Raw genomic sequence first — 12,877 nt, forward strand, 5'->3', positions numbered from 1 at the left:
ATAATACAAATAAAGATAAACCCTTGAATGAGTAGGTGTGTCCAAACTTAAGTAAGATTTTCTGCATGTGATGTGGACCAAGAACACGTTTGACACATCTCCTGAAACCGACTTCTAATTTGTCCCTGGGGCAGTAGTTACGACTTGAGTGACACGGAAGTCTGACAACATGACTTTTCCCTCTTCAGGCCAAGTCTCCAATTCTAGACTCCAGTCTACAAAACCAGGGTGTCTTACGATTTGGTTATTATTTTTTTACATTTGGGACATCGGTTCGAATTAGGGCCTCGGCTATCTGTCATTCCTGACTCTCAGGGGCTCATCGATGACAGGCCGAGCCACGGATACAACACCAGGTGTTTTATCCTCGTTGAGGTGGCTATGATATGACACCTACCTGTTTTTTAGCCTCAACCTGTCAAGGGAGCCAGATTTAATGAATGTAATGATCAAAGAATGAAAAGCACGTTTTGCCCTGAGGTACGGATCCCAGTGAGCCTTGCACGCTGCTAATTATTTAGCATTAAGGTAGACAGGCTTATGCATAGATGACTACTTCAAAGATTTGATTGGGGTTTAGTTTGTTACAACAGCACAGAGCCTGGAGGTCGCTGTGGTGACATCAAAACATCAGGGTGGATAATCTGCTCGTGTAAACTGTCTCTAGGCAGCCACAGGTAAGCAGAAGCCTTTATCCACTCTGACAGGTGACGTGAAGAACAAACATGTAGGCTACAGCATAGAAGATCTGGGCTGGCTGATGGAACATTTGTGGCAACTTTTAATGTCAAAGTGTAACTTTTATGTCGTAAGATGTTGGTAATCTTGTCAATGTAGCTGATAGTAGAGTATGTGGGTGGTAAGATGGCTCTGGAGAGGCTGAAGAATATACAGATTTGTTTAGTCTGGTTTCTAACCATATACACTGTTTCTCCTGGCGCGTGCTATAACAGGGCTGTGTGTTATTCACAACTCATACAGCTCAGTCATAACATGTCATAAGAGAGAATAAAATACCGAACATGCACCAGCAACACACCACGTGAGCTAAACTTGCAGTCATTTGGTTTCATTTTTTATGCTGCTTGCAATCCTACTGAATCAAAACTGGAACCTTCTTCAGGGAACAAATATCTAGTTTCCATAATTCTCTATGCTGGCCGACAGTCGTTGGCACATTTGGTACAATAGGGACATTTCCTCATGAAGAACATCAGCATGTATATAATAATTTGTCAACAGAGCAACAATGTAAGTAAATCATTCTGAACTTGCCCAGATTTACACTACAGCCTGCCAACAGCTAATTACGGTACGTCCCGTCTGTTGTTGTTTATTTTTTTTTCACGAGTTGTGGCCAAGGGGTTGTCACCAGGGTCCTGAGGAGACACTAGGTTTCCAACAAGGCATTCTCCTGGCCATCTGAAGAGTGAATACCATGACAACAGACTTCTGGGAAGAAAAAAAACCCAAACATGTTGAAATAAAAAATGCATTGTTGAAAAAAAAGGGGTTGAATGAAGTTTGAGTTTTATTGACATGCTTTAAAAACCAAAATGTGGATGTTTTTGTGGTGTAGAAGAATGTAATAAGGGGGCAGCCTTGTGAATGTCTTACATGGACAATGTTGCAGTGGAGGACATATTTGGGACAAAGATATGAAAAAGACAGAGGTAGAGGATAGTAGGAAGGAACCAGAGTGGATATTGTACTTCCAAAAAGGACACTCATATTGAGGCCTTCACATTCCATAATGAACAAAATGCCCTGAGAAATGTCGAAACTTTGACCAACAGTACTTCAAATTCAAGTGCAGCAAGCCAGAAATGCAATAATTCTCCACAGTACACAGAAGCAGATATTGTAAAGTCCCCATTATGCTCCTTGAACATGTATAGTGTGCTTATATGTTTGTATCAACCACCCATCATGGTTGATCAGAGCTACTTAACTGGTATCATATAAACAACAATTGTGCCAATTCAATTGCATATCTCCATCATTGTTAAGCAGGTCACCATTTTTCAAAGCTGTAATCGAGGTTGCTATAATGGCACATTAAAGAGAGAAAAATGTGATCAGATTGCCATAACCATCTGATAAAACGAGCTCTATCGTTTTGTATTAAACAATTACGTATGTTTGGTTTAAAGGGAGCTCCTTCACTGTGAGTACTTGTGGTGTCTTTTATTCTGTCAAATGTGCCTGAGGAGAGGAGTATGTGTTACCATGTGGAGATCTCTGCTCGAATCATTTGAAAAGCCCCTCGGTACCTCCGAGGCATCCAATCATCTGCCTTGCTTTCTGTTGAGCTTGGAAATGACTACCCTGTCTGTCTGTCTGTCTGTCTGTCTGTCTGTCTGTCTGTCTGTCTGTCTGTCTGTCTGTGTGTCTGTGTGTCTGTGTCTGTGTCTGTCACTGTGTGTTTGCTTTTGAAGGGTTAGCCACCAGTAATCTGGAATATGACCAAATGAAACGGGAAATTACTGAGCCTTCAACTGAATGCCATAACGTGTGTTATAGTAAGGTATTGAGGTTTACGATCGTTCTACAGGACCTAGAAATAATCATAATAACATAATTGGTGGACATTTTCACCCCAGAGGTAGTTTTTGGGACTGTGCTGTTATGTTTCTTTTTTCAATCTGAATGTGTTTCGTTCGTTGACGCTGACCCGAACCCTAACTCTCAATAAAATGTCTGTTCTATACGTTATAACTTTATGTACAGTACAACGAGGCAGTACTGTGCTGTTCAAAGTATAAGTGAAAAGTTTATGAAGGTGCTCATTATCATGTTGTTGTAGAGAAGTGGGGACATTCGCCTGCTTCAGATGTTTCAGAGGCCCAGTACTAACCCCTCAGCCTCCATAGCTACAGTATTGTTCTATAAATAAAACAGCAGTGCTATCTCCATCCCTGAATTAGTTATTTACTGCTTGCTTATGACAGTCAAATAGCATCTATACTTATCTATGCCTCCGGTTGTGCCTTTGGGGCTGAAATGAATAGACAGACAGAAAGAAATTGGCCTCGGACTGACATGACAGACACACAGGGCTTTCTTTGAGTCATGTGAACGGACGGGGGGATTTTCGAAAGCTACTCCCCTTCCAAATCCCCCATCTCAATGACTAGACGTTGAGACAACAAAACGTCTACTGTCTAACTCTATACAACATTGGTGTGTGCAGTTACCTCGAGGGGCTGCCAAAAAATGAACTCCTTCTGTTTCAGACCTGAGTATTGCCGTGGTGTGGCGGCCATTGTTGTCATTGTTCCCGGGAGGCAACTCTCCTTAGCGTGTTTGTCACCACAAAGACAGGCCCGGTAACCTGTCCGCCTGCAGCTGGTGCCCACCTGCAGAGCAAGTCAAATTAGGGAAGGAGCCCCACTGTTCTGGCTCTAGTGTCTGTGGGTTTTGTGTGGTGTGTGATATTAGCTTTGGTCCCACTCAGTATGGAGGTTGGCGATGGGATGGTCAGTTTTTGAAGCCCTTTGTTTTGGTCCCTCACGTCAACATTTCTTAACCCAAGCTGTAACCGTGCCAGTTAGCCACAGCTTTTTCTACAGTTCGGTATGCTGCCTTCACCCCCACCCCCCAGAATAGCATACTCCATTCTACCAACGGTTTCAGATTCTGTATGGTGCTATTAATAAGTCTGTTGCTTTGATTTGTCATAAAACTGTTTTCTAAATGACAGTGGAACCAAAAGGCCAACTGCCAAACACATAGAAAACAAATATGGTGTTCTTTAAACGTGTATTTGTAGCATTGTATATTTCTACTGTGCATTTTTCTCATGCTATTGTAAAGACACAGTGAGAGACTATTCAACACTTGTTGAAATTGAAGGGGAAGAAAATGTTACGTCTCTGAATCAAGCTGCTTTGAGTCAAACGTTACATGAATGCGTCGCTATTCGCTGTTTATTGAATCCTGCTACATTCTCCGTTGGTCTTATATCACACAACTGCGAACAGATACAAACACTCATGTTACTAAGTGGAACTTTGAAACTGCAAAAACAACTCCCAATAGAATTTCTGTGAGAAATAGCACACATCCTTGAGCCATGAGAATCTAATCTCAAAGTCCTTTACAGAAAAAAAAAAAATGGATCTCTGTCCATTTTTTCAAAATGATCTAATTTGGCCTTTTATGAGGGATTGGTAGCTCTGGGAAGCCTTAGGGTTATTTTCATGTTAACAAGAGATGCTCTTGTTAGCTAGCTACTGCAACTCCTCAACAAGGAAATGGAAAACAGATATTAATCATGATTTGGACACACCAAAAATTCACTTCTGGGGTCACGGCTAAGTGATTCAGTTGGCTGAGACACGGCGGTTCATTGTTATCATGGCTTCCAGTCCCAAGAATGCTGCATGTCTTGTGACTTTCAGGGGTCAGGGGGGGGGGGAAATGACATCACCAACTTTTTTTGGTTCACGCATTAGGGGGATTCTGGGATTGTGACACAGTGACACCTTGTGTTCTTATTATCCTCCCTTTTCTCTCTTTCTCTTTTAAGAGCCTGGATCGTGTTCTCCCATTCTTCTGTCCTTTCAAAGAATACCTTTTTTCTCTCCCTCTCGCGTCCGCAGCTGCAGCCATATGAAGTGGGGGGGGGGGGGGGGGGGGGGGGGGGGGGGGGAATGACACTCCATCTAATGATGAATGATACTTGACCTCCGGACCTGTTCCTCAGAGCCTCGGCGAAACCACAGAACACATTAGCATGAGCCACGGCTCACGAGATCCCTGGGATATGCGGTTTAGTTTAGTGTAATAAAAACACACATGCAAGAGGTTTGGACCTTTTCCTCACCAGTAAGGTGTCCCCAAATGAAGATTAAATACGTGTCCATATAGATTATATATTGGAAACGTTCCTCGATATTAGGTCGCCCCGCCAGATTTCGAGTGGGGGATCATGGGCGACATGACTGTGACATACATTCCACAGCAGTAGGGTTTCCCAAGTAAAGGCTTTTGTTATATGATTAATTACTGGAAGCAACAGTTATGGCGGGATTAACAATTAGTTGGACCTGTCAAGTAGTCAGTCTAAGATGGCAAACTAATTGAACGGCTGGTTGCCCATTGTGTCCAAGAGCAAGGCCATGGAAGTGAGACGGATTCCCCCCCCCCCCCCCCCTTCATCTCTTTTACATGGCTAATACCGTGCTGGAGAAAGGCCAGGGTAATTTTCTATAAATATTCATATCCTTGGTTTCCAACTATGAACTTTGAAACTAAGAAAGTTACCTTCATGGTACTGTATATTTCATTAGAGCGAGAGTATGTTTCTGTTCTTCATTGGAGAAAGAGAGACAAATGTTGTTCCTCACATCAGCAAGTTTCCTCTGGTTTGTATTGCTACTACCTGCAGATGTGAACAATTAGAGTGAACACTTCTCATGTTATAGAAACGGATGAAAAAAAGAAATATGGGAATTTCTAAGGGCTCTATTTTAACGAACACAATGATAAATCTAAGAGCAGGGGGTAGCGCTATAGGTTCAGGGGCGTGGCAGAAATATTTGAGATATTTTCAGCATCACAATTACCTGAGAACTTGCTGGTGTTAGCATGAATGGGCTGGGTTTTGATCAATAAGCAAGTTGTGGGTGTGTCGAGGCGTGGCCACTCACTGGCCAATCAGAACGTGCCTCATGGCGGAATGTGTGGTTGCTTCAGGTTGTGTATTTGCGGTCTTTTATGTATTGCCTTGGAATCAACTCCAATTCCAATGTTATAGTTTGTTAAATGGCTTACAGAAACTAAATAACAAAATGTCGACCTATTTTTGCTAAACACTTTTAACTTGAACTCATTTGCAGTCCACATTGTTCAAGTCATTGCTTGGCTTCAAACGCATTCACAATGGTATAGGGGCTAGGCCTACTGTAAATTGTGTTATGGCTGAGTATGGAGGTGCCAAAGTTGTCAGTAAGCAAGATTAAATTCATTATTGATATGACCAATTTTTGTTTGAACTTGTTTTAAATATGTCACACTTACTTACAGGCACCATAATTTCTTCTTGTGGGCATGTAATGTTAAAACAACGCAGGCTATGGAGGGTTTTACGCGCGTCCAAATGTTTCACAGTAGCTGGACAAAGATCCAATAAGAATGGAAATGGAGAATGGACCCTCACCATTAAACTGCTCCCAAATAGGCCTATGTTTTATGAACATAATTGGAACCATCTTACAGATTAGATCCCATTCACACGTCTCGAGAAGTTCCACTGCACGCGCGCCACGGACGTTGTCACCATGAAACCAGGATGGTGAATCATTCTAATACGTTTGGTTGTAATAACATTTGAATAAAAACAAGCAATCCGTTTTTTTGTTTTTTTTAAACAACAGCAACATCAACCATAAATGAATGTCAAATGTAATGGTATCATAAAACCTACACACATTGCTGTTGAACCAGCCTTCGATATAGTAGACCTAAGGGAGGAGTTGGGCTTTGAACACAAGCCATTTTTACAGGTTACAGATAACATCTAAAGGATGTTAAACTTCTCAAGAGGGGCATGGACACGTAGCCTACATGGTGGAGGGGGTTTTACGCACCTCCAAAACGAGACCTGCGTGGCTAAAATGTGGGCCTGCCTGCAATGCAAAGATTACAAGAGAATGTCAGCTCACTGTTTTACAGCGCACTTGATATTTTAATAAAGCTTTGGTGATTAAGACATTTCCAAGCGGTCTCAGCAGCCAAACCCTTTATCGACAGTCTTGACTACTTCGCGATTGCTCTGGGCAGACACACAAAAAAAAAAAATCATTGAGAGGAGGGAAGATTTTTTGTCAAATGAAACTAAATGGGAAACGAAATTGTTATTTTTTATGTTTCTAAGTACAAAGTATACAGGCACCAAAAGCGCATTAGGCTACTCTTTTTCCATGTCCATATGGGCAGTGTGCGTCACGGCTGGATAGGCTGCGTTTCCGCTGTCAAAATTCATGCCATAACCAACTGTAATACCACTAAAACCAGCTTTTGGTTGGTCTTAAACATCCCTATCAGCACTGCCTGAAATTAGTACTTTGGATCATGTTTACACCTCAAATATTTCCACCTGCCCATCTGAGCGCAAGCGAGGTGATATAAGACAGGTAAATTGCTGAACCTGGCGTTAGAGCTGGAAAATGCCAGTTCGCCAGATTTTACATGACGAAATTACAAACTAACGTGCGCTTGACACTAGCGCCGCCTTAACAGCAGCAGAAAATACAGCCCATAAAGTAAAAAATAAAAACACTTGAAGCATTCATAAAGTTGGCCCTCAAAACGGCGGTCTTGCTAAATGCTGAAAAATATGACTTTGCTCAGTGTGCCAAGTTAACCAGTTGAATAGAAACCTGTGCGGCCACACAACACAACTGAAGTGGCTTCCCATCAATGAACCAGCCAGCCAGGGCGAAGCATGGGAATTAACCCAGCTGTACGGACTGCATTGCTGGTCCATGGCTTCCCATGAAAGGTTTCAAGAAAGAAAAAGTCAATTGTTCACTTCGAAAGGGACAGGCAGGACAAGCAGGGAGAGGCACAGGAGGAGCAGCACCCATGGTGTGTGGGACATATCAAAATATTTGACAGGACTTCAGTATTATGAAAATCCATCTTTTCTTTCTGCGGGGACAGTTATGGGGGCCATCAAGGCCCCTGGCGGGGTCATGTCATTGTTTGGCCGCTGGGTTCAAAGCCGGCCTTCTATCCTTTAGGAGGAAGTCAGGCTGCATTAATAGCATGTAATGCAATTAAGGCTTGTTGCTAAACTGGTTTCAATCCAACTGACTGCTTTTTCATGTGGGAGGGGTGAGATGAGGGGAGTTCCCAGAATGTGTTGAAAGCCAGGGCTTGCCCAATAATAGAAAGGATAGAGGGCAAGCAACTAAAGAACATTTTAAAACAAATGAATTTGATGGATTTTTCTGTTTGTAAATGTTTTTGAATTGGTAACTTGGGAGATCTGCAGTTGCACATGCTTCTTCAAATTCCCTCATGCAGTTATCATGCAGTTACCATGCAGTTACCATGCAGTTAACATGTGTGTGTGGTGCCCCTGTGTGTGCCCATGCGTGCATGCCTGTATGTGTGTGTTTCAGCCTCAAGGCTTGTCTCCTGAGCCTACTGTCTCTTGCACCTCCACGACCCCCCCCCCCCCTTGTATCTAAAACTAATAGCTTTGAATCACCCTCTACCCTGCTGCTAATTTATTTGCTGGGGCATTAAGGGAATAAATGTACCTGACATTCTATTTCAATGGCAGGAGTCTCTTTGTGTTCCTTCCTTTTCATATTTAGTTGGACATATTCCTACAGATGCCGTCCTATTCAAACACTATTCTCTCCCCTTCCTGGAGAACGAAGCAGGAGAGAGAAGAAAAAAACATACCCAGCGCTAAACCTCTAGGTGCAGAAGGCAGTTAACGGTTGCTGATGATAGTAGGCAAACATTAACATAATAATTAGTGTCTTGTAATTGTTTCATTAAAACCAGTTGTTCCATTTCTCCTCGTGTTTTCCCTGAAGACGAGCTGAATTTGGACGACAGCCAGTGGGAGGAGGACATCCACGTTGTCACCGGAGCACTCAAGATGTTTTCCCTTTCTCTCCGTGTGTGTGTGTGTGTGTGTGTGTGTGTGTGTGTGTGTGTGTGTGTGTGTGTGTGTGTGTGTGTGTGTGCGTGTGAGTGTGTGTGTGAGAGAGAGAGAGAGAGAGAGAGAGAGAGAGAGAGAGAGAGAGAGAGAGAAAGAAAAAGAGAGTGTGTGTGTTTTAACTAGGAGCTGCCAGTACCACTGTTCCCATACATGCAGCTTCTTTGGAGCCATGTGTAGCAACGCTATAAGACAACATGGAAGTTAGTATACTAGGCCACTTCTCTGTTTTTCACCTCATTCAGACGTCTGTAGGAATTTGGTAAGCAGGGAAAACATCCCGCAATTAAAGCCATTTGTTATTAGATTGGGGGTTCGTCATGAGCTGTGATTCCCTGGGTGACATCCAAACCAATAAACAACTAGTAAATATGTACATACTGTTTGCATGAAGGTGCATTGAAGGTGACTTTAACACTGCAATACTGAAGGAATAGTAGAGGTAAGGTTTCCTATTTTACCTATTATTTCTTTCTTATTTTCTTATTTGTTGTGAAGTGATGCCTGTTCCATAGACCCACCGTGCTTCTACAAAAATACAAGTGTTCAGTGTGAACAAAGCTTCAATACAATTATACTTGCCATTCTTCACCTTCTAGGAAAGTGCAAGGGTCCCCACTGCTCATTTAAAGAGGAGCACGTGGCAGTATCCACCTTGTTGCTTCTCCCCCCGGCTCCATCAGGACGCATACCACTCATAGGGTTAGATCAGACCACCATGCCAATTACTGCAGGGAGAAGGATGTCGGACCGATATACAGGCACACTTGAAGAGTTGAAAAAACATGGGCGGTAGTTTGACATGCAATATTTTCTTCTAACAACTTGTGAGAAACATCTCCCATGCAGAGATGTTTTTGTTTACCAGAGAATCTGATCTAATCAAGAAGAAGAATTTCCATTACACCACGTATCATTTGTAGGGGGACCCCTCTTTATGAACCATAAAGAGAGGGGGGGGGGGGGGGGGAGAACACATACATCAATGGAGGATTTTTAACACATACATTTTCATTTTCAAAAAGACAGATTTATCTGCTGCCTGCACTGAACTAAAGCCATAGACTCGTACTGACAGTGTTTCCGTCAACTTAATGAATCTTTGAAAAGAGGGCAATTTTAGAGCAATAGAGCAATCTCCGGGTCTGAAAACATTGATGAACAAATAAATGTGAGCAATATGAACGGGTTTGTTTGTTTGTTTATTTGTTGTTGTTTGTAAAAACAAACAATATAGTTTATTTGCTGCAGCGAATCTTAGGGAAAATCTCCTCAAAGACTGATTGGAGTCTTTGCGCTGCAATTAAGTCTCGGGTCTCTGTTCTCGATCTATAAATCACATCCTGACTTCTCCATGTAGATGATGCTTGTTCCATTTACAAATTAACACTATCAGCCATCTGTATGGGGGATTTCCTATAACAGTCCCAGATATCGGATACTCAGAGACAGCAGCGAAAAACAACTTTTAGAAAATTATTTCCATTCTTCATACAGTAGAAACACAGTATAGGAAGTGCTAGCAGATAAATCCATTTCCCTCCCCGACAATTTGACTAACGGTGTGTTTGAAAATGATTGGACGTTTGTCGCTGTATCAGTCAGGCCACTACTTACATTCCCACCCTTTCCCTCTCCTTAGCGTTTGCGTTATGAATCCGACTCTCCCACTCCACCACTGAGTCAATTACCACACAGTTTATTACATTAGTTGACAACTAGAGATGTCAAACCTCTCCTACCTGCATGACCGGAGCATGGGATGAAAACAATCACGTTTTCTATAGTTGTTTTACCCTATAAACCCAGACCTCCGTCAAAAGAAGGTCTTACTTCTTTACATATTCATTTATTTTAGTATAGTTTTGTGTCTCAGAAATGTGTGTCTTTGTGTGTGTGTGAGTGTGTGTGTGTGTCTGCCCTCTCGTGTGTCTACTGATAACACTAATCCTGTTTATGTGAGGTTTTTTTTCCGTTCTTGCAATACTGCAAATACACCTCGTATATCCATTTCCTGACTTGAAGGCGTGTAGAAATGCCACAGCAAAGCCCGGACCCTGCCCTGACAATACGCCATGGAAGAGGAGACAGAAAGAGATCACGTATTCAATTCGCCTCTGAATATGTGATGTGCACCACAGTAGCCCCAACACTTCCTCCAGAGGAGAGCGCCACTCACAAAATTACCAGAACTATCTGGGCAATTGACAGCCTCCCCTGTGGTCAAATGGGCCGGGGCTGTGTTGAGAATGCAGCTCCCTCCCTCCCTACCCCCGGCAGGAGCTGCAGCTCTGTGGCTATACACAGATTCATGTGGAGAGGGTGACACTGATGCAGACACCGCAGAGGCTGTCACTTTATTTGTCAACGACCTTACCTACGCTGCGGTTATGACACATCTGATCACCTCTATTCACATCGGGAGAAACTATGCCCTCTCTATTGATCTCCCTAGCTCTGTACACAATACAGATGGCGCATTCAGTATATTGTGGCGCATCTCACTTTCTCTCCCACTCTCTGTTTTCTCACTCTCTTTCTTCTGTCTCACTCGCTTCTTTTCCTTCCATTCCAATGGATCAGTTGGCAGGAAGTGGAGTATTCTAGCTGGCCCTGTGTCTGCGTAGTCGGACCACTGTGAACAAAGCAGCACCTCCACAGCGAACTGCTTGTTATCTCTGTAGTCTCTCACTACAAACCAGAGAGTGTTTCTCTCTCTCCTCTCTCTGTCTCCGTCTCTCCTGTATATAGACTGCATCCTTCTTATGTCAGAGATACGGAGGGAAAGGAAAATACTTTGTTGATGGTCAAAGCAGGATGAAGACAAATTGACGTGCAACACAAAGGAGAATCTGGTTTTGATTTATCATCTGAAAAAAGCATCTAAGGAATCAGAAACATAGTACATCTGAAATTGAAAGCCTCAGTTCCAGTCAGTTATATCATTTTAGGACTCCCACAATTTCTCAAACTCTCACAATAGAATTGCATCCTGTGCTCCTTCTTTCTCCCCCAAATGCTCTCTTTGGCACAGGGGGGGAGGGCATGTAGCTCAGGAGACTAGGTTGGGGGGAATCCTGGAGCCAGCGAAGGCCATGGCTCACCCTCAAACCCCGGGCAGATGCTCTCACCAGGGCCGTGGCCAGCACTCCTCACTCCTCCCGGTGACATGCCTTAGTCTCCGTCCCGATCCAACTCTGCCCGAACCAGGGGCTGGACACGACAGTTGACACCCTTAGCCCTCGTCGCCCTCACCCCCACCCCTCCTCACCCTCCACCCCCCAACCTTGTTTACGAATAAATTATGCCACTAAAGATGGCAAGTTTATTTTTCAGTAGCAACTGATGAACCCTGGAATGGTGCTTGTGCCATCTGCGTGTGTGTGAGGGGAGCAGCAGTCCACGGTCCACTGGGAGTGACGGCTGCCCCACTTTCTCCTCTCATGTCAGTGTGGACCATCTGATGGGCTAAAGACCAGTGTCACATGTCTAAATTTGGGTGCATGTACCAATGCCAGGAACAGAGTGTTTTCCAAAATACACAGGGCAATGCATGGTAATGAGGAAGGCCATTTTAATTAGGATTGTCCACAACCTGTGACAACACACTGGGCAGAGTTCTGGTTCTGGTCATTCTACCCCATTCAAATTTGTTTTTAACGTCAATAATGGTGTTGTTAATAATGTATGGAAAATGGCATATTGAGGTAAAACTATCCAGCAACAAATGAGCTTTGCTTCCCTATTTAGTATACATCCACATTTGCTAACAGCTCTTAACCCAATCTCCAGTCTCTTTAACTACATGTTCTACTGAAGAAAACCCAAAAGAGAGTCGGACCTGGAAAAAGCCAATGGCTAGTTAAATAGCTTGCTAATCATGTAAAAGAAACATCACAAAGAATAGGTAATTTGAAGTACAAAAAGAATAAGTAATTTGGAAAGCACATACATACCCAAGTGGCCAAATGATTTATGCCTAATGAATTGGGGGGGGGGGGGGGGGGGGGGGGGGGGTGTATTCATTTGCAATTAACAACATTTCTCTGCTGTGTTAGGCCTACCTACCTGTCATTGAAAATGCTGGGCTCTGTAGCACAGTTGCTACAGACCCAGAGGATCTCTCCCTTATGAGCCACATTCTGTAAGTATGCGATCCCTACCAGCAGTAGACATGTTGGAGGGACCTTGTCT

Source organism: Oncorhynchus clarkii, chromosome 7 (genome assembly GCF_045791955.1).
Source record: "Oncorhynchus clarkii lewisi isolate Uvic-CL-2024 chromosome 7, UVic_Ocla_1.0, whole genome shotgun sequence".
Classification (NCBI taxonomy): Eukaryota; Metazoa; Chordata; class Actinopteri; order Salmoniformes; family Salmonidae; genus Oncorhynchus; species Oncorhynchus clarkii.